Here is a 15,470-nt window from a genome sequence, read left to right as displayed (position 1 = left end):
GCTGGGTCCATGGAGCCAGTGGCTACAGGGATACCAAATCCTCTCAAAGAGACACATCTGCAACCAGAACCCCTCTTGGATTCTACGAATGCAAAAGACCAACAACGGCAGGCAGAAACTTGGTTCAGATGACAATGTGTGCCTAGGAACTGTTGGTGTTCCATTGCGTGGAAGGAGTCAGAAGGAGAGAGCTGATCTCTCAGCCTCTCCAGGATCAGGGCCCCATTCATCAACGGGAAGGGTGGAGCAAGCAGACTCTGACCTTTGCTGGTAGAACATTCCCTGGCTCTTGTCCTAGTATTCTGCCTGCAGTGCTCCGCGGCCGATCTGCTTCTCACTCGTATCCCCGGGACCTTTGCCAGGCTCAGCTACCAGCTGGTAACTTAGTAAAGCCAAGAAAACATGAAGCTGCCTTATACTAAATCACACCCTCAGTCCTTCAAAGTCAGTATTGCCTGCTCAGACAGGCAGCGGCTCTCCAGGATCTCAGGTTGAGGTCTTTCACATCACCTCCTTGCCTGGTCCCTTTAACTGGAGATACCGGGGATTGAACCTGGGACCTTCTGCTTGCCAAGTAGAGGCTCTACCACTGAGCCACAGCCCCTCTCCTAGAGAACGCATGAAGCTGCCTTATAATGAATCAAACCCTTGGTCCATCAAAGTCAGTACTGTCTGCTCAGACCGGCAGCGGCTCTCCAGGGTCTCAGGCGGAGGTCTTTCACATCACCTACTTGCCTAGTCCCCTTAACTGGAGATGCCGGGGATTGAACCTGGGACCTTCTTCATGCCAAGCAAATGCTCTACCACTGAGCCACAGCTTCTCCCCTAAGGATAAACATAACCTACCAGGGTTTTCAAACACACATGAACACATGAAGCTCCCTTATACTGAATCAGACCATCATTCCTCCAAAGTCAGTATTGTCTACTCAGACTGGCAGTGGCTCTCCAGGGTCTCAGGCAGGGGTCTTTCACATCACCTACTTGCCTGGTCCCTTTAACTGGAAATGCCCGGGATTGAACCTGGGACCTTCTGCATGCCAAGCAGATGCCTTATACTGAATCAGACCCTTGGTCCATCCATGTCAGTATTGTCTACTCAGACCAGGAGGGCTCTCCAGGGTCTCAGGCTGAGGTCTTTCACATCACCTACTTGCCTAGTCCCTTTTAACTGGAGTTGCTGGGGATTGAACCTGGGACCTTCTGCATGCCAAGCAGATGCTCTGCCACTGAGCCACAGCCCCTCCTTGGATTGTCTCGCTGGTAACTGCTGGACTGGTTATGGGATAGAGACAGGGCATGGTGCCGGAACCTCTGAAGTCTGTGGAGTGGGATGCAGAGAGGGAGATGTTCTCTGAAAATAGTGATGCAACGTGGAAGCCTGGGCCTCCACTGAGGCCCCCTTCCCCTGCAGGAACTCACAGCATGGTCTCGTTCATGTTGCTTCCTGATGTTGTTTATCTCCTCGGTGCCGAGTTATCTTGAGATGATGATCATGGTGGGCGGGGAGGCGGGGAGAGAGAGAGAAGCGGAACCGTTTGCGTAAAAATAAAAGAAGGTGCGAAAACCTGTCAGGAGGCCCTTTAAAAATAGACCCGACGGCTGGCGGCAGAAAGCGTTCCTGGCGGAGTCGTGCCACAAGAACAATATCGGGATCTCGAGCAGAGAAGCAGAGATTCCTTTTGAGTGACATATCTGTGAGCATGCTAGGGCTGCCAGCTCCAGGTTGGGAAATTCCTGGTGGTTTGGGGATGGCACCTGGGGAGGGCAGAATCTGGGGAAGGGAGGGACCTCAGCAAGGTGTAACGACATGGAGAACTGACCTCTCTCGTCTGGAGATCAGTTGTCATTCTGGGAGATCTCCAGGCCCCACCTGGATGTTGGCGGCTCTACAAACTTGCAACGAACGCCACATGTAGACTTGGTTGCGCAGCTGCACCACTGGGAGGCTGCCCAAGATCTTGGATGGAATGACCGATCTTCTTCTAGGCTGGTTGGTCATGGGAGAAGCGAGGGTGAAGACAGATGAACTATTTCAAGAAGAGCCTCAGTGGGTTCATTGCTTGTAGTGGGAGATCTGGCTTTCCCCCAGCGTTGTAATTTGCAAGACATGCGGTCTATTACCCAACACTGGGTTAAGCCCTTCCACCAAGCTTCAGGTGGGCTACCTACCTTGTTTCTCCTTTAAAGCACCACATGTAAATTTTAGCATTACTCCCCAACTCTTCTTCTTCTTCAGAGAGAACTGTGACTAGTTCGAGGTCAGCCTTCATGCGTAGGAGTGGGGAAACCAACCCGGTTCACCAAATTAGGGTCCACTCATCATGTGGAGGAGTGGGGATTCAAACCTGGTTCTCCAGATTATACTTCTCCTAACCACTACACCACACCGGCTCTCTGCATCCAGCCAGGCCTCCAAGGGGAAATGGCTCAGCTGCTTTTATCCCCCGTCACTCTTAATATAGCCCCGAATAACAGCATAAAATCCAGATGGCATGTTTGGGTGCAATAAACATGACGGATTGCACAAAATGTTCCCGAGAGATATACGATGCTTGTTTCTCGTCCCTCCAGATCTGAGGAAGTAATATTTGTTCCAGCTTCCAAAGTCCCTTTTCCCCAAGAAACGGCTGCCCTGTGTATTCGTACCAAAATGTTCTATGGGACGGGAGAGGATGGAAGCCCACGATGAAGCAATCACGAAAGAAGGCAACAGATTTACAGAGAAGCAGCAGATCTGGACGCACTTGCGCCATGTTCTGTATAAAATGTCTCTCTCTTCTTCTCCAAGGCGCTGAGCTCTGGGCAAAAGTCAAGAAAAGAACCCAATCTGCAAGCTGGTAGATTGTAGCCGGCTTCAGGCAGCGCTGATTGGTTAGTGCCAGTGATGTCAGGAACACATCGTTTTCAACCTCTCCCCCATAGGAGGTTTGCAACTATTTTAAAAATTTCAATTTCGAATAGGGGAAAGAATAACAGTATAAGTTAATAAATGCCACTGGGGTGATCTGAAAAAAGATGGCTGACGCACCTTTCAGAGCAACAAGATATACGTTCCATCAACCCAATGGCCATTTATGCTTGGTAATTAGCAGTACATGACTGCAAAGCCAGCGCATATCTGCTTCGCATTTCTTAAGAGCCCCTTTAATGCAACCTTTTGTGTTTGCTCCACCCCCAGCTCGAAGAATCCCCTCAAGGAAGCATGCAAATTCACAGCTGTGCTCTAGCTATGCAAACAGCGGTTGCTAATAGAAGGAATGAAGGAGTAGGCGTGTGTGTGTGTGTGTAATTTCTCCTTTTGTGTCATGACCGTGAATTAGCATTTTAAAGGTCGCATTTTTAAAAAGAGCTTAGAGAGAGAATCCAAATTGACCCTGCATAAATGGTCAATGACAAAGCTGGGTGAGCATTGGCCACTGTGATTTCTCTCTATATATGTGCCGATATAGAGATCAGTTCCCCTGGAGAAAATGGCTACTTTGGAGGGTGGACTGTATGGCATTAAACCCTGCAGAGGTCCCTCCCATCCCCAAATCCCCTCTTCCCTAGGCTCCTCCCTCAGATCTTGAGGAATGTCCAAACCCGGAGCTGGCAACCCTAGTCAACTACTCCGAAGCAGCCCTTTCCCTCTTGTGCACATAGATACTCACAGCTGACCCCTCCATCACAGAAAGGGCTCTGGGTCATAGAATCATAGAGTTGGAAGGGACCACAAGGGTCATCTAGTCCAACTTCCTGCACAATGCAGGAAATTTACAACTACCTCCCCCACACACACCCAGTGATCCCTACTCCATGCCCAGAAGATGGCCAAGATGCCCTCCCTCTCACGAACTGCCTAAGGTCATGGACTCAGCATTTCTGACAGATGGCCATCTAGCCTCTGCTTAAAAACCTCCAGGGAAGGAGCACTTACCAGCTTTCTAACTAACTGTTAGAAAATTCTTCCCAACGTCTAGATTGAACACACGAAGCTGCCTCATACTGAATCAGACCCTTGCGTCCATCCAAGTCAGTATTGTCTACTCAGACCGGCAGCGGCTTTCCAGGGTCTCAGGCGGAGGTCTTTTGCATCGCCTACTTGCCTAGTCCCTTTAACTGGAGATGCCAGGGATTGAACCTGGGACCTTCAGCATGCCAAGCAGATGCTCTACCACTGAGCCACGGCCCCTCAACTCCAATCTGTCTTCATTACCAAGCAGGTGCCATGAATTATCAATGAGCCACGGTTTTGCCACCAACGTGCCCTCCCCTCTCTCCGCCTCCCCTCGTTTCATCGCCGGCTTCCCCCTTTCCAAGGGCCGTGTGATACGTTACCTTCCCACAATTGCTTTATGGAAATGAAAATGCCGCTCACTGAGCACTGACGGTTATAACTCGACTTTATTGAGTTTCTTTCTCCCTTTCCTCCCTAGGCTAAGTCTAGCTTGCAATAAATCCAGTGCGTGAGGAAGTCAAGCTGGGCTTATTTAATACACTCACACACAGAGACAAAGTGGTCCTGGGGGCCAGAAGGTGGCCCGCCCAGAGAGAGCATCTCCCAGGGTTGCCAACCTCCAGGTGGTGGCTGGAGATCCCCCACTATTACAACTGATCTCCAGGCGACAGAGATCAGCTCCCCTGGAGAAAATGGCCACTTTGGAAGGTGGACTCTATGGTATTATACCCCATTCAAGTCCCTCCCCTCTCCAAACCCCACCCTCCTCAGGCTCCGCCCCCAAACACTACAGGTATTTCCCAACCTGGAGCTGGCAACCCTAAGCATCCCTCACCAAGGGCAGCCCTTCCACAAGGCAACACTAGGGTTCAACTCTGAACTGTGAAATTGCTGGAGATTTGTGGGGTGGAGCCTGGGGAGGGCAGGGTTTGGGGAGGGGAAGGGCCTCAGTGGGGTCTAATGCCATAGAGTCCATCTCCAAAGCCGCCATTCTCTCCTGAGGGACCAATCTCTGAGTCTGGAGATCAGCTGTCATTCTGGGGGATCTCCAGGCCCCACCTGGAGGCTGGCAACCATAGGCAAAGGGCTTGCTATGAGTCGTCCTGTGAGCTAGAACCAGGAACCATGAATCCAGGGGTTGCTGCTCCACCAGGGCTACCAATCAGAGCGCTCGCTTGGGCGGGGAAGTGTTCCGAGGTTCTCGCGTAACTCCGCCCACCCAGCTCAGCCATTGTCGCCCTCTGCAGGACTACAAAGGGTTTGCGGTCAGGCAGGAACTTGGTTCGATCAACCAGCCCTGAAACTCACAATACATTTTTCAGCTGGTCCAAGTGGATACTCACTTGGTGGATCTTTTTTGTGTGTGACCACACTGTAATTTGAGATTTTTTATAAAAAAAAGAAGATGCTGTTTTTCACTTGCATGTTTTTCCTGTATGCATAGCTCCACTTTTCTTGGTGCGGTATGAGCATGTGGCCACGAATGCATTGTAGTGATTCCGCTGCCCAGCAATCTTTGTGACATCTAATTTCTCACCCCTGCTTGTTCAACGCCAACATTCCCATTCTGATTGCACACCTCCCTTGTGCAAATGAAAACATGAACACATGAGGCTGCCTTAAACCGAATCCGACCATTGGTCCATTAAGGTCAACATTGTCTACTCAGACTCGTAGTGACTCTCCGGGGTCTCAGGTAGAGGTCTTTCACATCACCTACTGCCTGGTTCTTTTAATTGGAGATGCTGGGGATTGAACCTGGGGCCTTCTGCGTGCCAAGCAGATGCTCTGCCACTGAGCCACGGCCCCTCCCTCAAACTCATAACTCATGATTTGCACAATATTGTCAGCTTCCTCGCCTTGAATTCCCCCCACAAAAAAATACACATTTTTCAACAATCTTTGTACATCACTATATATTATATGTATAAATGATGTGCATTGTACATATAATACCACAGAAGTTGCTTAGTTACAAAAATTTCTAACATGCATACACAGTGCAAACAAATCCGGGAAACCGGGGTTGAAAAGCAGAGAACCTGAACCGCTGAAAATAGAAAAAGAAATGAATTTGAGAAATGTTGATCGTCCTCGATTCTTATTTTCTCCCAGTTCTTCTATAATCTTCTCTGTGATCTCCTGCCTGGCATTGACATGTCCACTTCTTACAAAAAAATGTTTCATGGGATACTGCTCCAAACCGTCCTTCCGATCAGCAAAGTATTGACATGGAGGAGAAGGAGGAGGAGGAGGAGGAGGAGGAGGAGGAGAAAAAGAAGAGTTGGTTTTTATATGCAGACTTTCTCTACCCCTTAAGGAAGAATCAAACTGGCTCACAATCACCTTCCCTTCCCCTCCCCACAACAGACACCCTGTAAGGTAGGTGAGGCTGAGAGAGCTGTGACTAGCCCAAGGTCACCCAGCTGGCTTCATGTGTAGGAGTGGGGAAACAAATCCAGTTCACCAGATTAGCATCCACCGCTCATGTGGAGGAGCGGGGAATCAAACCCGGTTCTCCAGATCAGAGTCCACCGCTCCAAACCACAGCTCTTAACCACTACACCACGCTGGCTCAAACCATCCTTCCAATGAGCAAAGTATTGACATGGAGAAACAGGGGATGGGGGAATGCAAATCTACACTGAAGGAACTTTCCATAACAACAGGGCAACTCAGCCAATGACTGACAGAGGTTTCCCCAGTGCCCTCAAAAATTCCCTGGACACATGAGCATTTAAAGCCTCTTTGGTAATTCTCTGGTTCATCCAACCGATCACCAAGGATAACGGGTTTCTTTTCGCTTTCCTTTCACACTGCATGTGATACCAAATAAGTTATTTGAAAGGTGCAGATGACCGCATCTCATTTTATTCTTTTTCTACCCAGCAGGAGGTGTCGAAACAGGATGACCTCAGCGAGAAGTGAACAGGATGCAGAGATGTTGAGAGGATCTAGGAAAGAGGGGTTGGATTAGGGTTGCCAACTCCTGGTTGGGAAATTCCTGGAGATTTGGGGAGGGGGGAGCCTGGGGAGGGCAGGGTTTGGGGAGAGGAGGGAGCTCAGCAGAGTGTAATGCCACAGAGTTCAGCCTCCAAAGCAGATGTTTTCTCTGTAGTCTTGAGATCAGTTGAAATTCCAGGAGATCTCCAGGTCCCTCCTTGAGGTCGGCAACCCTGTCTTCAGATATGTTCTGTGATCCGTCGATGCAGTCCATGGTCTGATGTGAATTAAGGAAGGTTCAGTTCACAGTGAGAGGAACCTACAGCCTCTCCCATTTTTGTTTCATTCTCTACTGACAGCCAGCATGGTGTAGTGGTAGGGTTGCCAACCTCCAGCTGGAGATCAGTTGTAATAGCGGGAGATCTCTATCAGTTCACCTGGAGAAAATGGCCGCTTTGGCAATTGGACTCTATGGCATTGAAGTCCCTCCTCTCCCCAAACCCCGCCCTCCTCAGGCTCCACCCCAAAAACCTCCCGGAAGAGGGACCTGGCAATCCTATGTAGTGGTTTATGAGCAGCAGACTCTAATCTGGTGAACCAGGGTGGTTTCCCCACTCCTACACACGAAGCCAGCTGGGTGGCATTGGGCTAGTCACGCTCTCTCAGCCCCACCTACCTCACAGGGTGTCTGATGCGTGGAGGGGAAGGGAAGGCAATTGTAAGCCGGATTGTTTCTCCTTAAAAGGTAGAGAAAGTCGGCATATAAAAACCAACTCTTCGTCTTCTTTTCTCTCAACCTGGGCCATTAACGTCATAAATTCTCAACTGCAGTAATCCAGCTCCCTGCTTTTCTCCATACCACCAGCCTTGAGAGTGAATTACACCACTTGACATGTGTATTCCATCTTCTTTCAGACCGGTTCCCTCCCGGAGACATTGCTCTCTTGAAGTGACGGAGACTCCGATTTGTATGCACAGCCTGCAGGCCTGGAGTCGTGCCTGATCTCTCTGCGTGAGCTGAATTCTTGCTCCGTCGTAGAATAGATCTGGGTGGCATACAGTGGTCTTCCCTCCCCCCTTTTATTCTCACAACGGTCCTGCGAAGTAGGCTAGGCCGAGAAAGCATAACCAACTCAAGGTCACCCAATGAACATGATAGCAGAATGGGAATGGGAAACTGGATCTCACTAGCAAATAGGTTGGCAAATGCTTGAAGATTTGAGCGGGGAGACTGGGAGGACTGGGTTTAGGGAGATGGGTAAGGTTGCCAGGTCCTTCTTCACTGCCAGTGGGAGGTTTTTGGGGCAGAGCCTGAGGAGGGCGGGTTTTGGGGAGGGTTGGGACTTCAATGCCATAGAGTCCCATTGCCAAAGCGACCATTTTCTCCAGGTGAACTGATCTCTATCGGCTGGAGATGAGTTGTAATAGCAGGAGATCTCCTGCTAGTACCTGGAGGCTGGCAACCTCCTATAACCTCCTATAACCCTACCTATGGCATTATACACCATTAGGGTCGCCAGGTCCCTCTTTGCCACCGGCGGGAGGTTTTAGAGGCGGAGCCTGAGGAGGGCGGGGTTTGGGGAGGGGAGGGACTTACATGCCATAGAGTCCAATTGCCAAAGTGGCCATTTTCTCCAGGTGAACTGATGTCTATCGGCTGGAGATCAGTTGTAATAGCAGGAGATCTATTCTCCTAGATCTATTCTCCTATACACTGGTTGGTGTATATAGTGTATAGCTTGTGTTTTGTAGTAGAATGTGTATTGTTATTATGAATTTTTGCTATTCAAGTTTTGCAATGGATATATTGGAATCTGTGTTTTTTTAATTGAATTTTTTTTACTATTAGGTACACAGAAGTGTTTATATTTACCTAGTACCAGGAGGTTGGCAACCCTATACACCATTGAAGTCCCTCCCCTCCCCTCCCCAACTCCCTCCTCAGGCTCCCCCCTCCCCCCCGCCAAATCTCCAGGTATTTCCCTACCCAGATCTGGCAACCCTAGTCCCTTTTGCTTCCTGCCAGGGCTGCCTCGGCAGCAAAGAAGGAAGATGTCAAGGAATGAGGGTGAAAAAAAGAACATTTGAGAGCTGAACGTTTAGGAGGAGGAGGAGGGAATGAGGGCCCAGCTTGTGCAAGCAAGGCTGCCGTTTCCCCAGGCAGTTTTCAAAGAAGGGATAAGTGGTAATGAACCTTAGCCAGTGTTTAGACAAGGAGCCAGGCCCAGACGTGCGAGTCTGAGCCATCAGTTTCTGCTTCGGTTCACCCTTCCCTCCCGGGAGGGCGGCGGAGTGCAGAAGAACACGCGCCAATTTTTATAATCAATTATATTTTAGTGCGCTTTGATTTCCACCCCGCTCCTGCACATGACTCATCATCCACCCGAGGCTGGCGGGGTCTCCCCGACATGAACAAAGAACCTCACCGCCTCAGGTTGCCAACCTCCAGGTACTAGCTGGGGATCTCCCACTATTAAAACTGATCTCCAGCTGACTGAGATCAGTTCCCCTGGAGAAAATGGCCGGTTTGGCAATTGGACTCTATGGCATTGAAGTCCCTCCCCTCCCCAAACCCCACCTGCCTCAGGCTCTGCCCCAAAAATCTCCAGGTGTTTGCCAACCCAGGGCTGGCAACCCTACCACAGTCTGGGCCCCTGCTAGGGTTTCCGGTCTCCACGAGGGCCTGGGGAATCTCCTGGAATTACAACTGATGGTAGAGATGAATTCCCCTTAAAGTTGCCAACCTCCAAGTAGTGGCTGGAGATCTCCCGCTATTACGACTGATCTCCAGACGATAGAGATCAATTCCCCTGGCGAAAACTGCCACTTTGGCCATTGGACTCTATGGCATTGAAGTCCCTCCCCTCCTCAAAGCCTGCCCTCCTCAGGCTCCGCATCTCATTCTAATCTTAAGGAATCTCCAGCTGAGGGTCTGGCCATTTATATGCCTATTAAATTAGGTGCTGTGAAACACAGGCAGGACAATGCTGCTGCAGTCGTCTTGTTTGTGGGCTTCCTAGAGACACCAGGTTGGCCACTGTGTGAACAGACTGCTGGACTTGATGGGCCTTGGCCTGATCCAGCAGAGCTTTTCTTATGGTCTCATGGAGGATGGGGCTATGCATGGCTACCAAATGAACGCTAGCCATGATGCAAACCTATTCTCTCCAGGATCAGAGGAGCATGCCCATTATATTAGATGCTGTGGAACACAGGCAGGAGAATGCTGCTGCAGTTGTCTTGCTTGTGGGCTTCCTAGAGGCACCTGGTTGGCCACTGGGTGAACAGACTGCTGGACTTGGTCTGATCCAGCAGGGCTTTTCTTATGTTATTATGAATACTAGTCATGATGCACACCTATTCTCTCCGGGATCAGATGAGCATGCCGAATATATTAGGTGCTGTGGAACACAGGCAGGACAATGCTGCAGTCACCTTGTTTGTGGACTTCCTAGAAGCACCTGGTTGGCCACTGTGTGAACAGACTGCTGGACTTGACAGGCCTTGGTCTGATCCAGCAGGGCTTTTCTTATGTTCTTATGTTCATTGGCTACCGAGAGACAGGCTGTCCAGAGAACAAGAAGGTACGAAAGAAACATCTTTCTTCTCTCCGGCCTCCGCTCCCCTGCTGAGTAATATTGATTCTGCTCAAGAGGAGATAGATCATTTAATTAGGTTCCTGGCTAATCATCTCTTAGCATTGCAAATGAGACCCAGAAAGCACGGAGCAGCTCCTCGGCTTTGCTTTCCCCAGAAGATGCAATGGATTATTGGCTGAGAAGAGCAATCATTCAGGTGGATAAACCGTCCAGGAATACATTACTGAAAGCCCCGTTCAGAGGCTGACGGGCCCCATCCATCATTAGCATTCTTAAGAGAAAGCGTTGCGCGGATGAGTAGTTGTGACCCCCTGACAATGTGGTGGAATGCTGCCATCCTTCCAAAAGGATGCTGACCCGGTGCTCACAAGCTAGCAGCGTCAGGATTTGGAAGAATAAATCTCTTGCAAGCAATAATGGTCTTCATCTATTATTTCACATCTATTACATTTGCATCACTCACTTTTCTTCCTTCGTGAAGCTGAAGAGGTATGTTGCACGCTGGATTCCTAGAGAGATCCTCCCCAGACCCTGAACACCTTTGCTTCAACAAGGTGGCTGTTTTAAATAGGTTTGCCAACACCAGGTTGGGAAATTCCTAGAGATTTGGGGGTGCGGCCTGAGGTGGGCGGCGTTTAGGGAGGGGGGGGAAGAAGAAGAAGAGTTGGTTTTTATATGTTGACTTTCTCTACCAGTTAAGGAAACATAGAATCATAGAGTTGGAAGGGACCACCAGGGTAATCTAGTCCAACTTCCTGCACAATGCAGGAAATTTACAACTACCTCCCCCACACACACCCAGTGATCCCTACTCCATGCCCAGAAGATGGCCAAGATGCCCTCCCTCTCGTGATCTGCTTAAGGTCATAGAATCAGCATTGCTGACAGATGGCCATCTAGCCTCTGCTGAAAAACCTCCAGGGAAGGAGAGCTTACCACCTCTCAAGGAAACCTGTTCCACTGAGGAACCGCTCTGTTAGAAAATTCTTCCTAACTCTTCTGATTTAATTTCAACCCGTTGGTTCTGGTCTGACCTTCTGGTCTGACAGCCCTTCAAGTACGTGAAGATGGTACGTGAAGATGGTTATCATATCCCCTCTCAGTCTTCTCCTTTTCAGGCTAAACATACCCAGCTCCTTCAATCTTTCCTCATAGGACTTGGTCTCCAGACCCCTCACCATCTTTGTTGTTGGAAGAATCAAACCGGCTTACAATCACCTTCCCTTCCCCACCCTACAACCGACACCCTGTGAGGTAGGTGGGGCTGAGTGTGACTAGTGGTCACCCAGCTGGCTGCATGTGTAGGAGTGGGGAAACAAATTCAGTTCAACAGATTAGCCTCTGCCGCTCATACGGAAGAGTAGGGAATCAAACCTGGATCTCCAGATCAGAGTCCGCCTCCAAACCACCGCTCTTAACCACTACACCACGTTGGCTCTCTCCAGCAGTGGGGGATAATGCCACCGAGTTCAACCTCCAAAGCAACCATTTTCTCCAGGGGGATTGATCTTTTTCATCAGGAGAACAGTTGTAATTCCGGGAGGTCTCCAGCCCCCACCTGGAGGTTGGCAAGCCTATTCTAGACCTTTCCCTTAGCTAGGAGGAAATCAGCGACTGTAAATTCTCCTTGCCTGGAAATATGGCAGCTCTTCCCAGCTGTCAGCGAGGGCGTCCAGTCGAGCCCTGGATAAGCAGACTCTGTGTCTCCTTCCCACCCCCCCCCCCCGTTCTCTTTGCTCTGATCGCCTGGCATTAGCGTTTCAATAGAGAGCCAGGTGAGATCTCTGGCACTGCAGAACAAATGCCTGGGAGCCCAGTGATCGCCGGGCAGCTTGCTAGTCAATCTCACCAGGAGGTTTAGTAGAGGGCAATCACCTGCGAACATTTCCTTACTGTTACCTTGTATCCTTTTACATTCAAAACAACTCTGCTGCACCCTTTCATGTCCTACCGCTGATGCAATCAATTGTATTGTATGTTCCCTATAAAGTTGACCACTGTTTCCCCAATCCGTATTCCAACCTTAAGTTTGTAAGATATGCTGAACCCATTTATTTTCTTAATAAAACTTTAAACTCTCTGCACCGTCTGGAGTGAAGTTTACTATTGCTGAAATGCAACGAGGTACTGAAGTCTGACACCAGCAAAGAAAGCTGGCTGCAGCTACTGGTAGCTTGGCGGTGGCTCACAGAACTCCTGAGCTGCACCGCCGGTGGATTCTTAGTCTTGTCCTGGGAATTACCAAATTGCCGAACCTTAACCAGGATCTTAACCAAAAAAAGTAACACTATGTTCAGGGTGCCGTTTCGCTCTCTTTTGGGCCTATAGTGCCATCTGGTGGGCAGGAAGAGTTAATTTTTTTTTTGTTCCTCTGGAGAAGTGTTTACAGATCATGGACCTCCCAGCCACCGTTCATGATGCAATTCCTTGGGTGCTTCAACATTTGCTTTATCCATCTCTCTCTCAGGAATCTGGCCTGTTCAATTATCTGGTCTTGTTTCCACTGTGGAAATCTACAGTCTCCTGTTTATTTGTGTGTGTGTGTGTGTTAAGTACTGTCAAGACACTTCCGACTCATGGCGACCCTATGAATGAAAGTCCTCCAAAATGTCCTATCTTTGACAGCCTTGCTCAGATCTTGCAATTTGAGGGCTGTGGCTTCCTTTATTGAGTCAATCCATCTCTGGTTGGGTCTTCCTCTTTTCCTGCTGCCCTCAACTTTTCCTAGCATGACTGTCTTTTCCAGTGACTCTTGTCGTCTCATGATATATATATATATATATATATATATATATATATATATATATATATATATATATATATATATATATATATATATATATATATATATATATAAAAATCTTCGACATGACTTTTTGGCATATATGCACTGATAAAACACCACAAAACAGCATTCTCTGTATGCCACAATGTATGACCATGTCATCTTGGTCACTTCAGCACATAGAGGAAGTGCCCAGGGTTGCCAAGTCCTGGTTGGGAAATTCCTGGAGATTTGGGGAATGGAGCCTGCGGGAAGCAGGGTGGGACCTTAGCAGGGTATAATGCCATACAGTCCATTCTCCAAAGCAGCAATTTTCTCCAGAGTAACCGATCTTTTGTCTGGAGATCAGTTATCATTCCAGGAGATCTCCAGGCCCCACCTGGAGTTTGGCAACCCACAATATCTTGACACTATATGGACAATTTTTGCTGTCATTTATAAATGTTCATGAGCATATCCATTGTTTCCTACTCCCACATGTAGAATAATTCTGGTCCGTGTCATTCATAAGCCATTCTCAAATGGACCATAGTTTATTCCTCACACTAGAATCCCTTTTGGCCTTCTGGAAGGGTGCTGAGATCGCTATGACTTACTCTAATAAATACAAATATATGAACCCATTTGTGAGTCATGTAGCTTCTTTAAAAGACATATATCTTGCTTTGCTCTTGAATGATATCCAAGAGGTCTTGCGGTTAGGCAAATATAATGCCCTCGATGCAAAGCTGCAATCAAACATACTTAAATCAGACTGAAAAGCTGCTGAAAGAAAAAATCCACGGAAACTACAGTTATTAAAAAACGATCCCATTGGAAGCTGGAGTAAATTAAAATAGTTATCACTCGGGGCCTCGAAAATATTAAAAGTGCCGGGCAGATACATTTGGAGAGATGCTTTGACAGCGATTGGGGAAGAGATCTACGGGGAGCCATCCCAAGTCAAGAAAACAACTGTTGAAATCCCGGGTGTTGCTATGACGCATGCCCAACGCTTTGCCTGGCAGTGACTCAGTGGTGTCATTTGCCTGAAGCTGTTTGACACCAGCTGCTGGGACCCGTAGGAGGCTTGGCTTGGCAGGACCTGATCCCGAGTTGTCAAATTTGGCTGGACGGGTTTGGTGCTAAGCCTAAGGTCAACTCAGAAGGTCAAACCAGCTTACAATCTCCTTCCCTTCCCCTCCTCACAACAGACGTCCTGTGAGGCAGGTGGGGCTGAGAGAGCTCTAAGAGAGTGTTAGCCAAAATGCGCTTTGATTGGGGAATTAGCGAGCCTATGGCAATTACAATATTTATATAGTGAGATGCAACCAATGTATACCAGAGTTCAAATCTGTGACCTTAGAATAATGACAGAGGCAAGGGATTCCAAATTAAGAGAGTTTATGTAATTCAAGCATTCAATGTGGCAATACAAAACATACAAAGAATCTAGGAGCAAAAGGTGGTAGGAAGAGACTTTTGCCAAAGTGGCAGGCTTACGATGGGAAATACTTCACCTGTTTTGGAGCGGAGTTGTCCTGAGTTCCATAGGCTAAGAGGAATAAAAAGGGGGCAGGGGAGGTCCCCTGCATGTTCGAGCATGGCTGCCCACTCTGACAGAGTGACAGCAAGTATGGAGGAGAAGACCTAAGGGAGGGTATGGACTTTTGGGGACTCCAGTTATACCTTTCTCTGGGGGTGGGGTAATGAGATTACCCTGGTGGATCCCATTGCAAAACAAGGTGACAAAACAACTAATGGTTGGTTCCGGGGTGTGGAGGTTGGGCAATTGAACAAACTTATTCTAATTCCAGTGATTTGTGCAATACTGAAAGGGTCAAGAGTTGCTTGAAGATGGGATTAACTATCGTTGCTGGAGGAACGACTCATCGTTGGTATTAGGATGTCTTCTGATGGGCTAGCAATCATGCTGATGAAGGAGGCGAGGGGGGGGAGGACTGCGTGTGTGCCTGGACATGTCTCTCAGAATGACAGCTTAGTGGAGACTGGGTCAGAGAAGATGGCTTTCCTCTGGTTCTCTCCGAGAGGCTTCTCCGTCCGTGCTTCCTCACTGGCTGTCGCGGGAGCCTTCCCCATTGCATTTGGGGCTTGGCGCACGTATGGAACAGTGGTGGCACGCATCTGTTTGGGTTGCCACAACCAGTCCAGGAGATTAGCAACCCGTTTCCTTACAAGAGCTGTGACTAGCCCAAGGTCACCC

The sequence above is a fragment of the Euleptes europaea genome, chromosome 19, assembly GCF_029931775.1.
Source record: "Euleptes europaea isolate rEulEur1 chromosome 19, rEulEur1.hap1, whole genome shotgun sequence".
Classification (NCBI taxonomy): Eukaryota; Metazoa; Chordata; class Lepidosauria; order Squamata; family Sphaerodactylidae; genus Euleptes; species Euleptes europaea.
Note: the sequence above shows the minus strand (reverse complement) of the source record.